The 14113-nt window shown below is 40.3% G+C and overlaps 1 protein-coding gene across 3 annotated transcripts in view; it reads right to left on the bottom strand.

The window, feature by feature from the left end:
- Nucleotides 1–13849, bottom strand: part of SOCS5 (suppressor of cytokine signaling 5) — a 36272-nt gene extending 22423 nt beyond the window's left edge. The window contains exon 1 of one of the 3 annotated variants that reach the window (XM_074818073.1): nucleotides 13714–13849. The gene's annotated coding sequence lies outside the window, so the exon portion shown is untranslated. Of the gene's footprint in view, nucleotides 1–2700; nucleotides 2824–13713 lie in introns of those variants that run through there. The other 2 variants (XM_074818075.1, XM_074818074.1) reach the window with 2 other exon arrangements.
- Between the last annotated feature and the right edge of the window lie 264 nt (nucleotides 13850–14113).

Raw genomic sequence — 14113 nt, 5'->3', positions numbered from 1 at the left:
TGAAAAATCCTGCTGAGCATACAGAGTGCAGACACTCTCCAGGGAATTCCACAAAGAAATGTTGCCACGTCCAGATCACAAATTCTCAAAAAGAGAATTGGCTCAATTTTGGCAGATTTTCATACAAAATTAAAACATTAGAGCTTAAGCCAGGCATCACCCACTGACAAATTCCAAGTAGATGTTCCAGTTCAGAGGTGCACTACAATATTTCAAAGCGACTGCCATAAAAAAATGGCACAGACAATTATTCCAGTTTTGTTTCTGAAAACAAATGAAGAATTACAGCTGAAAGCTTTAAACAAAATTAAACTCAAGGCAAAGAAAAGGCATAAAGTATTTCAGTCCAAGAGATCAGAATTCAGCAAAGTTATAAACAACTGAATATAGCGTCTCTTGAAAATTTTCTAATACTTCCCATTATCTATGGAAGTAAGATATGAAGGAAGACCACCAGTGGGAACACTGACTTGTGTGAACTCCCATTCTCACTCACGGAACAATGCACATAGGCCACTTTGTCAATGATACAGAATCACAAATATTCAAATTGTCCATTAAGAGTTTGCAAACTGATGGGTGAACAACTAGATACTCTCAGAGTTACTTGCATAATGGCCAATGTCAGGTTCAGTGACACGACAGAGCAGGATGATCCACAAACACAAATAAACCACAAAACTACCTTCCTCTCTAAGAACTCCAACTATTTGTTTACTCATTAAAATGAGGTAACATTAACACTCTATGCCATCTTGTTTTCTCCAGAAAATATTATATGAAATGAAAATCAGAGTGACATTTGCAAGCCTCAGAGATATTACTCAACTAAAAGACTTCACAAGCCTTCATCTTGTACAATGGTATACTCCATCCTGAGAGTACTGAGTGTTGGCAGAGAACAAGAAAGTGAAGCAACATGGACATATACAGAAGGCAATATTTTCTTATTACTGAAAACAGATGGAGGGTTTTTTCCACTCTTCTGAGTCTCTTCCAAGCAGTCCTGGACATTCTATAACCTCAAATCATATATAAATAAAAACAGAAACAGCCATGGCCACTAACTCTTTACATCCAGTTACTATTGCTCAACTTCCGCTATGGGCAATTTAAAGATATTTGAAGTATCACAAGAAGAGCACCACATGCAGCCAGCCTAAAACCGGAATACCTTTGAATATGTCTACCCCTGGTCCAAAGTTATACCTTTGTCTAAATACTGGTTGTTTGTTGTTGGTTTTTTTTTGTTTGTTTGTTTTATAGAACAGACTATTTAAGTTGGAAGGGACCTACAACAATCATCTAGTTCAACCACCTGACCACTTCAGGGCTCACCAAAAGTTAAAGCATGTTATTAAGGGCATTGTCCAACACTGACAGGCTTGGGGCATCGAACACCTGTCTAGGAAGCCTGTTCCAGTGTTTTGACACCCTCTCAGTAAAGAAATGCTTCCTAATGCCCAGTCCAAACCGCCCTTGGTGCAGCTTTGAATCATTTCCATGCATCCTGTCACTGGATACCAGGGAGAAGAGCCCAGCACCTCCCTCTCCACCTCCCCTCCTCAGGAAGCTGTAGACAGCAATGAGGTTGTCCCTCAGCCTCCTTTTCTCCAAACTAGACGAGTCCTTAGCTGCTCCTCACAGGACATTCCTTCCAGCCCTTTTTACCAGCTTTGTGGCCCTCCTCCAGATGCATTCAAGGACTTTAATGTGTTCCCCCAACAGATTTCCCCCACAACAGATTTCCATGGTCATACGTCCTTTCTACCTGAGGAGACGGGAGAAAGACACAAAAAGCAGCAATAATACTTTTAACAGCTTCACCTGTTGGCACAACATTACAGCCCAGGGATCACACACAAGTTTGGCATCCCCACCACCAGCGGTTGTGCTGCTACTGACACGCTGCAAGCTTCAGCTCTGCAGACTCCACACACAGAGAACTTGATTTCACCTCCTTCTCCTCCCTCACTTTACGACACACTCCCTTGATGCTGGCTCCTCACCAAGGAGGCTCAAGTCTATCTTCTTTCTGTGCACTCCCATATGACAACCAAAGTACATGAACACACAGTTTACTCCTATCAATTCAATTTCTGCACTTACAGGATAGGTATGCTTGCAAAGCCTTTAGAGTAGCAATTTTCTACATGCATTTATTTGAGCCCCAGGCTTAGCTCCTGTAATGAAGTCCATTATGTATGGATCCAAATGTTGAAGTACAGTCACTTCCCATTAGAGTTAAATACATGGCTCAACTCCAAAATTAGTAAAAAGATTATAAAATACACATGCAAAGCTAAATGAGTAGAAAACAAGGATTAGAAGCACTGGATTCATCTTTGCTTAAGGGATTTGCAAACAATGCCATATTGGTAGGCCTACCTAGTAAGATTTTGTAAGAGTGGTAGCTTTGTACATTGACATTCTTTTCCTGATTTGGATTCCATCAAGGTCCCAAAACAAAGACCAGAATTTTTGCCAATGTAGCTGTATCTGTAACACCACCCTAACTCCTGCTATATGCAAACCATGAGGGTTTCTGACAGCACAGTAATGACAGCTAAGATCAAGACTACTTTTCCATGCTAATAACAAACTCAGCTCTGTTTGCAAAGTGCTTCCCTCTAGATCATTCCTTATACCGGTACTATAGCATTTTTATAAAAGTGCATGCTGAGCATTAGGAAAACTTACAGTGATTAATGAAACCACAGAACTAAAATATCCTTCAGAAGAGAGGCATCAGCTGAATACTATCCACACACTATTCAATGACTAAAGTACGTCATCCTACTGCTGCAGAGCACCACTGTTGCCTCCTCAGTCCCTCCAGGACACCGAAGGAAAGTGCGTAAACTAGCAAGGCAGAAGAAAAGAAATTCCGTTAGGTATGTCATCCATGATGTCAGCATATTCTTAAATCAACAACTGTTAACTTACTGTCCTCTCTGAATTCAGATTAACTTGAAAAAACACAGGGTACCATGCTTTAGAGATGACAACCTCACTGTTGGCAGGAAGCTTAGAGGCAGTAAGTAGGCTTTAGAAATGCCTCGACATTGACTTTTTCCAGGAGTGAAAATTAAAAGACTTCCACAAAATTGCTATCTATTTTACAAGTAAGCTGTACCTCAATAATTTTCTCACTAAATTAAATCAGTTTTATACTTCCTTGAGCAACAACTCACAGTAGATCTACAAATTACCTAGGTAACAGTTTTGAAAACCTTACTAGCACCTACTCCTATGCTTGCCTTTGGCAAAAATAAAGTTTTGACTCATTTTTATGTTCAATTAATCCACAGTCACATTCTTCATAGAAAGACTGCTGGAAAACTCAACTTGCTGGAAACAGTAACTATAATTACTGACCCTCTCCAAGTCAGCCAAAATGAAATTGCAAAGTAGATTTTTTGGCATTAGAGCTATAACTTAATGGTACAAAGAAAAGCAAGTCTGTGAGTAACAGACGAAACCAAGCCGAACATTTGTGAGAACTCAGAAAATAAGACAAGCAGTGAGTTTACAGGAAAAAATTGAGAGTGGATCCTGAACAAGACTAGCCTCTTTCTAGATTTGTACCACGTAACAAAAAGAGCAAAACTATTTCTTTGCACATCTTTGCTGTATCAAACTTTTGTCAAACAAAACATTAAAAAAGAGGAATATAATTTTATCAAATTTCCTAGTAATAAACAAATTATGAACTGCAGCTCTATGGCATTTTATCTCCTCACACAATAATACTCTTTTCTCCATAATTTTCAGGTTTGCTTTACTCACTGCTCTCTGGGATTACAAGGAAAAAAAAAAAGATCTTAGTGCCTCTGTATTTCTCAGAAAATGCCATTGTAGGTGTCCCATTAAGAAACTTGTATGAAATTATACATGCCTCTGTCCATGAAACTGGCAAATTGAGATTCTTTTCACTTATGACAGGCTTTAAAGCAAGTACAGGGACAACATATACCTCAACCATGCATAGATATAGTATTTGTATGTCACGTTAACTTTACTAGCATTGAGATGATTGGCTTACGGTAGAAAATTGATTCATCTCATATTTGACTGAAGTTTAAAACATATTCTAGTATTCATGAGCTATGTAGATTTTTTGCAGTCTTTGCTTCTACTGATACACAGTCAAAATAAGGGAATTATTTGCATAACTGAAGCAAAATGTGATTTCATAACATGATAATTTTTAAGCCTATAAGCAAGAAATTACAGGACTAAGAAAAGTCATTTGTATCTTAAGAACCATTTACAAAATAGGTATAACTGCAAATCTTCAGCTTATCTATTGTCATCTATGATGCTCAGGGAGAATATTTTCTACCCAAATAAACCAACTGTACCACTGAAAACAGGGTTGTAAAGTTCCTCTGGAGCTCACTACGAACAAGGATTTCCAAGTATCAATTAAATGTAGATAGCCTCAAAAAGATGACTGATGATACATTACTAAACTAATTTTTTCCATTTTTAAAATTCTGATTCAAACTAGCTGCAAAAAATTACAAACAACACTCACCAAAAAAACACAACACTGATCAATAGATGTGGGGAAGGGACAAATCAAACAACACACAAAAGCACAGAGATTTCAAACTTTCAGACCACTTAAGAGTTAGCCCCTAGAAGCTGGCTTCCAGACCTAGTCCTGGAAACAAGTATAAGTTAATCAACAAAAAGTCAGTTTTGCCTGAATTACATACATTTCTACGATCAACAGGAGAACAACATGTTTTTCCAAAACCACATGCCATTCTGAATCTAAGTCCAAACCTTAATCTAAAATACAGAATGACTACTGCTTTTCCAGACACTAATTACTCTACTGGTCTGGACCTTAAGGCCCCTAACCTCATTTATTCTGTTCACAATTGTTAGACAAATATCAAAATAGAAACCTTGTTCAATGCAGTGGTCACCAGTCATCCACACAAGCAACTCTGAGCTATAGATGAGTATAATTACTTGATAGCTTAGTTTTAGTCACATTCCTTCTGACAGAAACACTGAAAATCCTTTAACAGATGCTTCACTCCCAAAGGAGTTTGTGAGAACAAAACCATGTCATATGCATATAAGGACTAACAGTTCTACCAACAAAAATGCTAAATCCTCTAACAGATGCCTCAGACCCCAAGGAATTTAAGGGAACAAAACCGTATCATCCGCACATGAGAATTGACACTGGTCAACACAGACACTTGAGGCAAAGCAGTTTTCTCACTTATAGCACAACTGTTTCAGCATTATAAAAATTATACTTCTGACAGATTCCCAGATTTTCTCTTTTTAGTTCCAGTAAAGGGAAACAGTAGATCAGCAGGTCAATCTGAAAGAGTCCTTGTATTTTATTCAATAAATTTTGCTAGAACGCAATTCAATGGGCAATAAAAATACCTCTATAACAAAGACTACCATGTGGATTTACTGAACTTGCAAACATTTTAATTGAGACATGAAAGCACCATACAAGACCATAAGAGAAGTTATTTTGGAATTGTCGTACTGAAGGACTAATTGCTAAGTTATCTTTATTATAAAGAACAAAAAAAATTTTCATCCTCAAAGTGAGTAAGTGAATAGGAATTAGAAAATCAGTATTTATACAATTTTACCAGTGCACAATATGTTAAGATTCCAGAATAAATGTGGATTTCTCCAAAAGTCCATTTCAAACATTCTCTTCTAAAGATAGCTAAATTGTCAAAAGAAACCAACAATCGCAACGTCATAATCCAAGATGGGACAGAATTTTGTTAATTGCCAAACCAAGCTATAAGCCAATAATGTCACCAAATACTAACAGGCAGATGAAGCACTCCTGAAATACAGTAATGGGATATAACATCAGAACAGGCCAGACCAAAGGGTACACCTAGCATAAAACCTGTCTGGCCAATACATGCTGCTCAGCAAGGAATACAAGAACAGGTGAACTATTTATTAACTCATCCCTGATATCCTCTCCCAGAATCAGTACTCTGCAGTTCAGGGCCTTAAATCCAAAGGTAGTACCTTTGCATTCTCCAAGATTATTCACAGAAATTTTAATCTCATAATCTTACTCTAAATTATTAATTTGTCTTACATCTGTAAGAACCAGAGGTCCTGTTGTCAAATGTCTTGCTTCCATAAATAAGGCGTCCAGATCTTAAGTACAATAATTATGAGGAACATCTTCAGTAGATAAACCACATACATTTTTGAAGATCAAGCTGGTCTGATACTGAAACTTTAAATCCAATTTATATTCAAATCTACCCAGCATTGTAACAATCTCATTAAGGCCTTGACTTACTATTAACAAACAAATAAACAAAGCAAAAATCAAAGTAGATCATATTTGTTGCTGACGTTTTAAAGAATGTCAAATGTCCAAATGAGTTAAGCCACTGACAAGAACTTGCAGAAATACCCAGTGAAATTTTGGCAGTAGAAACCCTGCTCACTGGATTCAAGAGATTTCTCTTACATTAAGGGTACAGCTAGATGAGACAGACTTAAGAGAGAACAAGTCACTCCAGTCTGAAGGGACAACCCAACACCATCACCCTTCTGCACCCCCTCGCCCCATCACACACCCCAGCCTACTCTCCTAGGCCAAAGCCAGCACTCAGTTGTTCTCCCTGGCAAGTTGGTCTCCCTCGACTACCCATTACCAACTAACCCAGAAGAGAAAAGAAAGGAGAGCATCACAGATTTAATGCACCGGCTGAACAAAAAAAGTGAGAAACTGTGTCTGAGAATCTGGGGACTCCAAGAGCGTAATAATGCAGGTACAACTTAGCACAGGTCAGACAGAAGCTTTATTAACTACAATCACAGTGAGAGAACATTGACAGCATCTCTCCTGGTTCTCTGCCAAGTGATTGCAGAGACCCAGCCTATAGACTATTTCAGAAAAAGGGAAGAGGCGAGGAAAAACAATCATTTCTGTGTTAACAAAGCCAGGTACCCATCCCTGGGAGGGATGGACTCCTTAAGTCCCTTGCTAAACAGCCACAATTCTAAGGAGGACTCAAGCAGTAAATAATGTGACAATACAGAGAGATGGCTCTTGGTGGAGCCTATAAGAGTGGCACACCCAGTATTACCTCAACTCACAAGTGGGGAGCTGAAAACCATCATTGATAGCTTTTAGTTGAAAGGAATGTTCTTTTAGTAGAGATAACCTCTTACCAGACCTCTCAATCTTAAGCATTAAAAATTTTACCACTGCAACTGTTTGGCAGCTTAAAAATACATGTTATTTTCCTCTTCCAAGCCATGAGTAAGAGCAATGAATAAGAAATGAGATCTACCAAGTCTAAAATACTGTAAGACACAAGTGAATAGAAATTTTACCTTACTGAGCAAATTTTAAATAAAAAAATGTGTTTTGATAAAATAGCTGGTTTAACTGCTCATCCAGCACATCTGAAGTAATAAACTACAAACCAGTTTTAAAATGTTATTTGTATATTTAATTGAATTCCATTTTCTATCCAAGGCTTAACATGTTTAAAAAAAAAGGTATGTAATTCACCATTCCCCAACAGAAACGTGAAAATTAAAGATCCAAGAAAACAAAGCATCAACTAAGCAGTATAAGTGTTTAATCAAATCTATCACACAAAGATTCCAGTCAACTGAAGATTAAAGATAATTTGCAGTCTAAAATTAATTCACTTTATCCATATGCTACTTCAAAAGAGTAAGAGACCTCTTATTGCATTAGTGGAATAAGATACTTAAAATAATATAAAATACTTCCTTCTTCACAGAGGCCAAATCCAAAAGCTCTCCAAAACCAAAGTTTAGTAATGGGTACTTTTTCCACAAGCAAGTCAGTAAATCAGACTCTGCTGCTCTGGCCTTACTGCAAAACCAAAAACCCAAAGTACAGAGGCAGAGTATATAGTTAGATATAAAAGCAGATGTACCTAAGCAGACAGAATTCAAGGTATCAGAAGTTAGAGACATCTTGAAGATGGAAGTCTGGTGTTCAAGTTCTTTTCAAGAAACAGGGTACTTGCAGGTCTGCCCTATTAAACATGTCCATCCTTAGCTAGCCAAGTTCCATAAAGAAAATTAAGTCAAACTGGCATAAGCAATCACTACAACCTAAATTGTTATTATTAAAGGCCAAATACTCTAAGAGATTATCTCAATCAGTTTTTATCACAGTCTTGATCAAGTCTAATTCATTCAGCTGCAGTCCTTGAGTCTCTACTAGCCTAATGGAAATATGTAAAGGGTGCTAAGTGCCAGACCTTTTTATCCCAGAATTACAATTCTTAATCCTATGACTGACATTTGGGCCTTGAGCAATGAGGCCCAAATGATTTCATCTGGGAGCCAGGCTGACCATTAAATTACTATCAGAATTCATTCTGCTGAGGAACAAAAATGTTATCAGATTTAGTACTGCAGAAAAACTATTTTTGATTGCTTCTACTACTTAAATTTTTAAACAATCTTTCAAATTTCACCTCTGTAAATATACCCCAATTGGAAATCACTGAAGCACTTCCAAACACTGTAAAAGCTTCTACCTGTAAGAAACTGGTACTGCACAACATACTGCAACTCAACAACATTCTAAGAATGCTCCATGCATCTTCAACAACAGCGAGAATACTTATTATAAAAACCTTGAGTTTACAAAGAGACCTTATGCACTGCACTGAAATTTTTCTTATTCTGCTGCAGCAAAAAGAAAAGCAAATTCCTGACATCTGATTCTTCAACTACTGGAAAGACCCACACTTTCACAAGGAAGGACTACTGGTTTAAATACCTCAGCTGGTAACACAGTACATAATCAAGTAGTATCCAGCTAGCCAGAAACACACCATATATGGCTACATAAAGAAAATACTTCAGAGTCCCCAAGAAGTATTACTTATCTAGGCAGCCTCCATCTCCCCCTCCTTCTTATCCCAATCTTTCAAAGATAGGCTTTAAATGTTTTGCAGCTGTCCAACATTAAGGCTGAAGAATTCAACAACCACGGCTGTGTAAAAGCACAGGGTGAAAAGCAACTACCACGTTATCCAGGAATTCAGGACCAGTTACAGATCCAGAAGAGGTTCCTGACTGCAAACTTCTTTAACAAAATCTGGATAAGGTCCCAAGAGCAGATAAACCTGTAAAATTATTCTTTCTTCCTTCCAGATAATTCTTCAAAGGAGTTTCTACCATATAAACTAGTGCAGACTGTGCATAACTACATTGAGTTTTAGCCAACCTCTCTCACAGCCAAAAATATCAACCACCACCACTGCACACATTTTCTTACTGAGATTTTCAGAAGGTCTGCATAATCTTATAACCATGAAGTTAGTAAGCCATTTCATATTTCCTGAAACTAAACTGCACATTAGATGATTCACCAATTAGTGTATTCATGAAGCTTTAAAAAGCAATCAAAATTTCTTTTTTGTTGAAAAATTTAACAGAGATGTCCAGCTGTATGCATGGAGAGAGCATGTGGGCTTTTCTCCTTTATTTAACTTAACTAACAGCTACGTTAGCTGGTGAAAAATATTCAGTGTGTCAGAGTTAATTTATAGAGCTGACAAAGTATAAGGGCTCCAGAAGGTATAGCATACATTTACTAAACTTTAAATACAATATTTTAACTAGATATAGCTCAAAGATTAAAATAAGCTGTCCAACAACCAAACCACACAAATACATCTTGTTTCAGGGCACTTATTTAATGGAGCAATTGCATGTCTGTTTCAAACTAATGCATAGATTAACAGTATCAGAAAAGTTGATAATCCTTCTGACCCCAAACCCCATAAATTAAAATGCATTTTTTTAAACTAGGTGGACATCTTCAGGGGACAGCAGGCATCTCAATACAGTGCAGGCCATGACCAGATGGAGGGGAAGCACTCCATATTGTTCAACACAACCAAACCTTGTGGCCTTAATGAAGCCTCTAGGCATAAATACCACAACATAATACTAAGTGCTACTTTCCCCTTAAGGCTGAAGAAACTACCAAGCATAGCTCTTGGGGAAACAAGAGGGAAGGAAATCAGCCAAAAATAAACAGCTACTCAAGAATTACTTAACTAGCCAGCCTATTCCAGTATTTAGGAATAGGAATCAATATTTTAGGAGTTTATGGTGAAGCCTTTGCATCAAAAGTTCCTTCTGTCATTCTACAAAGTCAGGAATGTACATTTTAGTGAAGAAAAAGGCATGCTGTTTAGATTTTACTTTTTTTTTTCCCCACTATTTGTAGCAGTAAATGAAACATCACCACTTTCACTAAATCTTAAGAATAGATAAACTTGCTGTATGAGAGTTACATGGAGTCACCTGAATCCCATGAAGTATCTACCAAAAGTATCTATTTAGCAATGGGCTATCACGGCACAAGGTGATTAACAACTATTAACAGCAATCATCACTATCCTTTGATTAGACTAAAATATATCTCTGACTTGACTTTAAACATAACAAATGTGCCCATAAAAATGCATGTTATAGTATCTTGGGTTATTAGTCCATCAGGCAAACACGTGAATTGCCACAAATTCAATGAACAGTCATCTCTCCAGAACCTTGCCGCAGAGTGACAGGTTTCACATGTTTCAAAGAAGATTAAAGAAACCTTTCTAGCAGAGCACAGTTGATTTCTAATCCCTTCCATCTGCTCTCTCTTTCTTAGATGTACCTGCCATCATTAAAAGAGCAATAGAAGAGAAATCCTAGATATTCCTCCAAGGACAAACCCAGCCATTATTCCAATGCTCTCATACATACGAAGTCATGTCAAGCTACTGCATGCTACCCAGCTGTCCCAACTCACTAGTTGGTTGTATTACTAATGCAACTCTGAAACCAGAGTAGATGCAAGACATTTAGACCAACTGGAAAATCAGAACAGATTTCAGTGGCTCAGTCCATCAGGTCTCAAAATTTTTGTTTTCTCTTTTTTTTGTAGTTTGCTTTGGACTGACAAAGAATGCACCCTAAAAGTATAGCAAATACACTCTGCCATAGCTATTAATGTACAAAGCCCACAAAAGGACAGAATTAAATCTGTTCTGACAGAGACCCTACTGCTAAGGCTATTGCCTTGATGCCAGGCCCACTTGAATATTGACATTACAGATTGACAACTGAATGAATTAGGAGGTTGTTAACATGGAAACTTGCCTTCTTTCAATATCTCACACTGTAGCAACCTCATCAGCTGGGAATATTCAAGGTAGCAAGGGTTATGTTCAGGCTGAGGCTGCATGACATCTTCAACAGGAAGCCTTTAATGGCACAAACCTTCATGACATGAGATCCTGAGGTCTGTGAACCACACCTCAAGATTTCTATGGATGTAACAATTTAACTACAAAATTGTCCTAATGTCATCTCTGTGCACAGTGGCCCATGAGATATTTGAACTCAGAAGAAAAGTTGTGAGATCTAAGTAAGGCAAAGGGCATTTGGGGGCTATGATATACCCCGTGGTCATTACCTAGGGACACAACCCCAACTTCCCTTCCTGAAATAGACTTATGAAAGGACATTCCATGCTCCTCAATAATTCGCTGGACTCAAAACTTCTAGTGCCCATAAATTACAGTCTCCATGTTGCACAGATACACTCTGTGGGGTGGAATGGGACTAAAAAGTCTTTTTTGTAAGAGTACTGTATCTTGGAGTAATATCCCTAAACTGAAGTTAACCAGGTTTACATGAAAGGAAATTAGGAATTACATCCCCATTGTATAATCCTGCAATAAAAATAATGTACCTTTCCAGAAGTGCTTTTAAGACACTGATTTTGTAACAAAGTTCACACTAAAGGATCCAGCAACTGAACAATCTCCTTCCAGTATTGGGTCCTAACTCATATGATATTAACAAAATTATTACAGTGAAACTACTCTAAAGCTATGTTTTAAATGATAACACACTTTAAAAAATATTTACTGTGGTACTTGCAACCACAGAAGGGTCTTTTTTGCCATTCACACAGAAGGGAAAAAAAAAAAAGTGCCCTGAAGCTCATCTCTAAGGGAATTTTAAGTTCAAAAAATAATTACACAGAGATGTTAAGATGAAGTAAAAACTCAAGAAAACAGAACACTCAACTGTATTTGAAGCATTTAGATAGGCATGAAAATGCAGTTTAGTCTTCTGCATCATATTTTAAAGCCAGGAAAAAACCTCTCAAGATTTTTACTCTCATCTTGCTATCCAATGCACATACTTAGTTCACCTGCCTTCTGAAGGAGGCAGATCAATTTAAAACAATAACCAGTCAACTTCCATGCAAATTTATGGAATATATTTATTTTTAAATAAGGTTATATAAATGCAAGCTTTAGGAGGACTTTCCATTCATACCATCTCCCTGCAAATAGTTCACTTGGGCCACATCTATCCCCAAAATATTTTCTTGTTATAGGAGTATACTGCACCAACAAAGCACTCCTGAAGTTGTTGCAATTTATGTGAGAAAAGTCATACCTTTACCAAACTCACAAACCACACCAGAATCAGCTTCAGTGGGAAAGCACTGTATTTGTTGTAAGAGGGTTTGTGTGGCATGGTCAGGGATCACACCTCACATGATGGGATATGGTACCCCATGATGATGATTTATAGTTTATAATCACAGAAACGTTGCGGAAAACTTCAACAAGCTTTAGAGGAGACAGGAGGAAAGAAAAAAACAAAACGACAGAAGCATTCTGTGAGTATTCAGAGAATAGAAGTGTAACTATCGCACATGCTGTGTTCATAAGAATACATGATCAGATGTCACACAAACCTGATGAAAGAAACATATCAGAGACATAAATGTATTCCACGAGATTAAGCTATTGTGATTCAATGCAAGTACTGAATTACAAAGTTAACAACAGCAGAAATAACATGATTTACTGCTTCTACGATTCCAAGAAACCATTCATAACTTTGAGTTGGATGCATATAAAGACGACTTCCAAACTTTTATGAGTGCTCGTGAAGGAAACAGCTGATGTTTTACCTATCATCCTCCACAGAAGGGGTTAACAGTAGGTTGTGTGCCCTGAAGACTCCTGAACGGCAATTTTGTAAGGGTGATTTCCATACGGACAAACCCGCGTGCAAACACAACCACAGGAGACCGCCGACCAAAGCCCCCTGCTCCTGCACCAGCTTCCAAATCCAGCTGGAAGCCCGAGAGGAGCAGCAGCCCGGCGCTGCCTCCCCGACACGGGGCACCCCCGACCGACTGCCTTGGGGTGCCGGCACCGGATTCGGGCCGGAGCAGGTTTAAGCCCCAGCCCCCCGGGCTTCGCCGCAAACACCAGCCCCGGCTCCACCCGCCTCCCTCAGGAGGCAGGAGGGTGGCCGGCACCGAGCGGAGCTGCCCTCCCCCCCCACCCCGCTGTCGTCCCGCGTCCCCCCCACTCTCCGCCCCGGGGCGGCCTTCTCCCCCGCGGCACCCCGCCGCGCCCGGCCCGGCCGAGCCCCGCGGCGACAGTCCGCAGCCCAGCCCTCCCGCTCGCCCGGCCCCGTCCCTTCCCCCAGCTCCCTCGGGCGCTGGCTGCCCGCTGCCGCTCCCCGCCTCCCTCACGGAGCCGCGGCCTCGGCGGGCAGCAGCGGGGCCGGGGCCGCGGCGGGGAGCGGCCGCCTCTCGCCGCCGGGGGGCGAGCGGCGCAGGTCCCGTCCGCCGAGCCCCGACCGGGAGGCACCTACCGCTGCGCCGCGGTCGGGACAGCGACGCCTCAGCGCCGTCCCGGCGGCCCCACCGGCCGCAGCATCCTTCGCCGCCCCGCCCGGGCCCGCCGCCTGCCGCTCGGCGCGGACGGAGCGATCCAGCGGAGCCCCCTCCCCGGCCCCCCTCCGCCGAATGGAAAATAGTTCCCCGGGCCCCGGAGCGGAGAGAGCGGGAGCGACACCTCGCTAGCCAATGACAGTGGGCCTGGCCCTCTGCGGCGCCAATGGGAGCGGCAGGCTGGCCGAGGCGGGGCGTCGCCCAGCCTACCGGGCCGCAGCGTTCGGGCTGACCCGCTAGGATGTCTCCGGCTGGCCTCCATTGACGACCATCTTGGAGTCGGGCACGATGCCCAATCTGGGAAGGGGCTGGCCGGCGGCC

This window comes from Strix aluco, chromosome 3 (assembly GCF_031877795.1).
Source record: "Strix aluco isolate bStrAlu1 chromosome 3, bStrAlu1.hap1, whole genome shotgun sequence".
Classification (NCBI taxonomy): Eukaryota; Metazoa; Chordata; class Aves; order Strigiformes; family Strigidae; genus Strix; species Strix aluco.
This window is presented reverse-complemented; position numbering and strand designations above follow the sequence as displayed.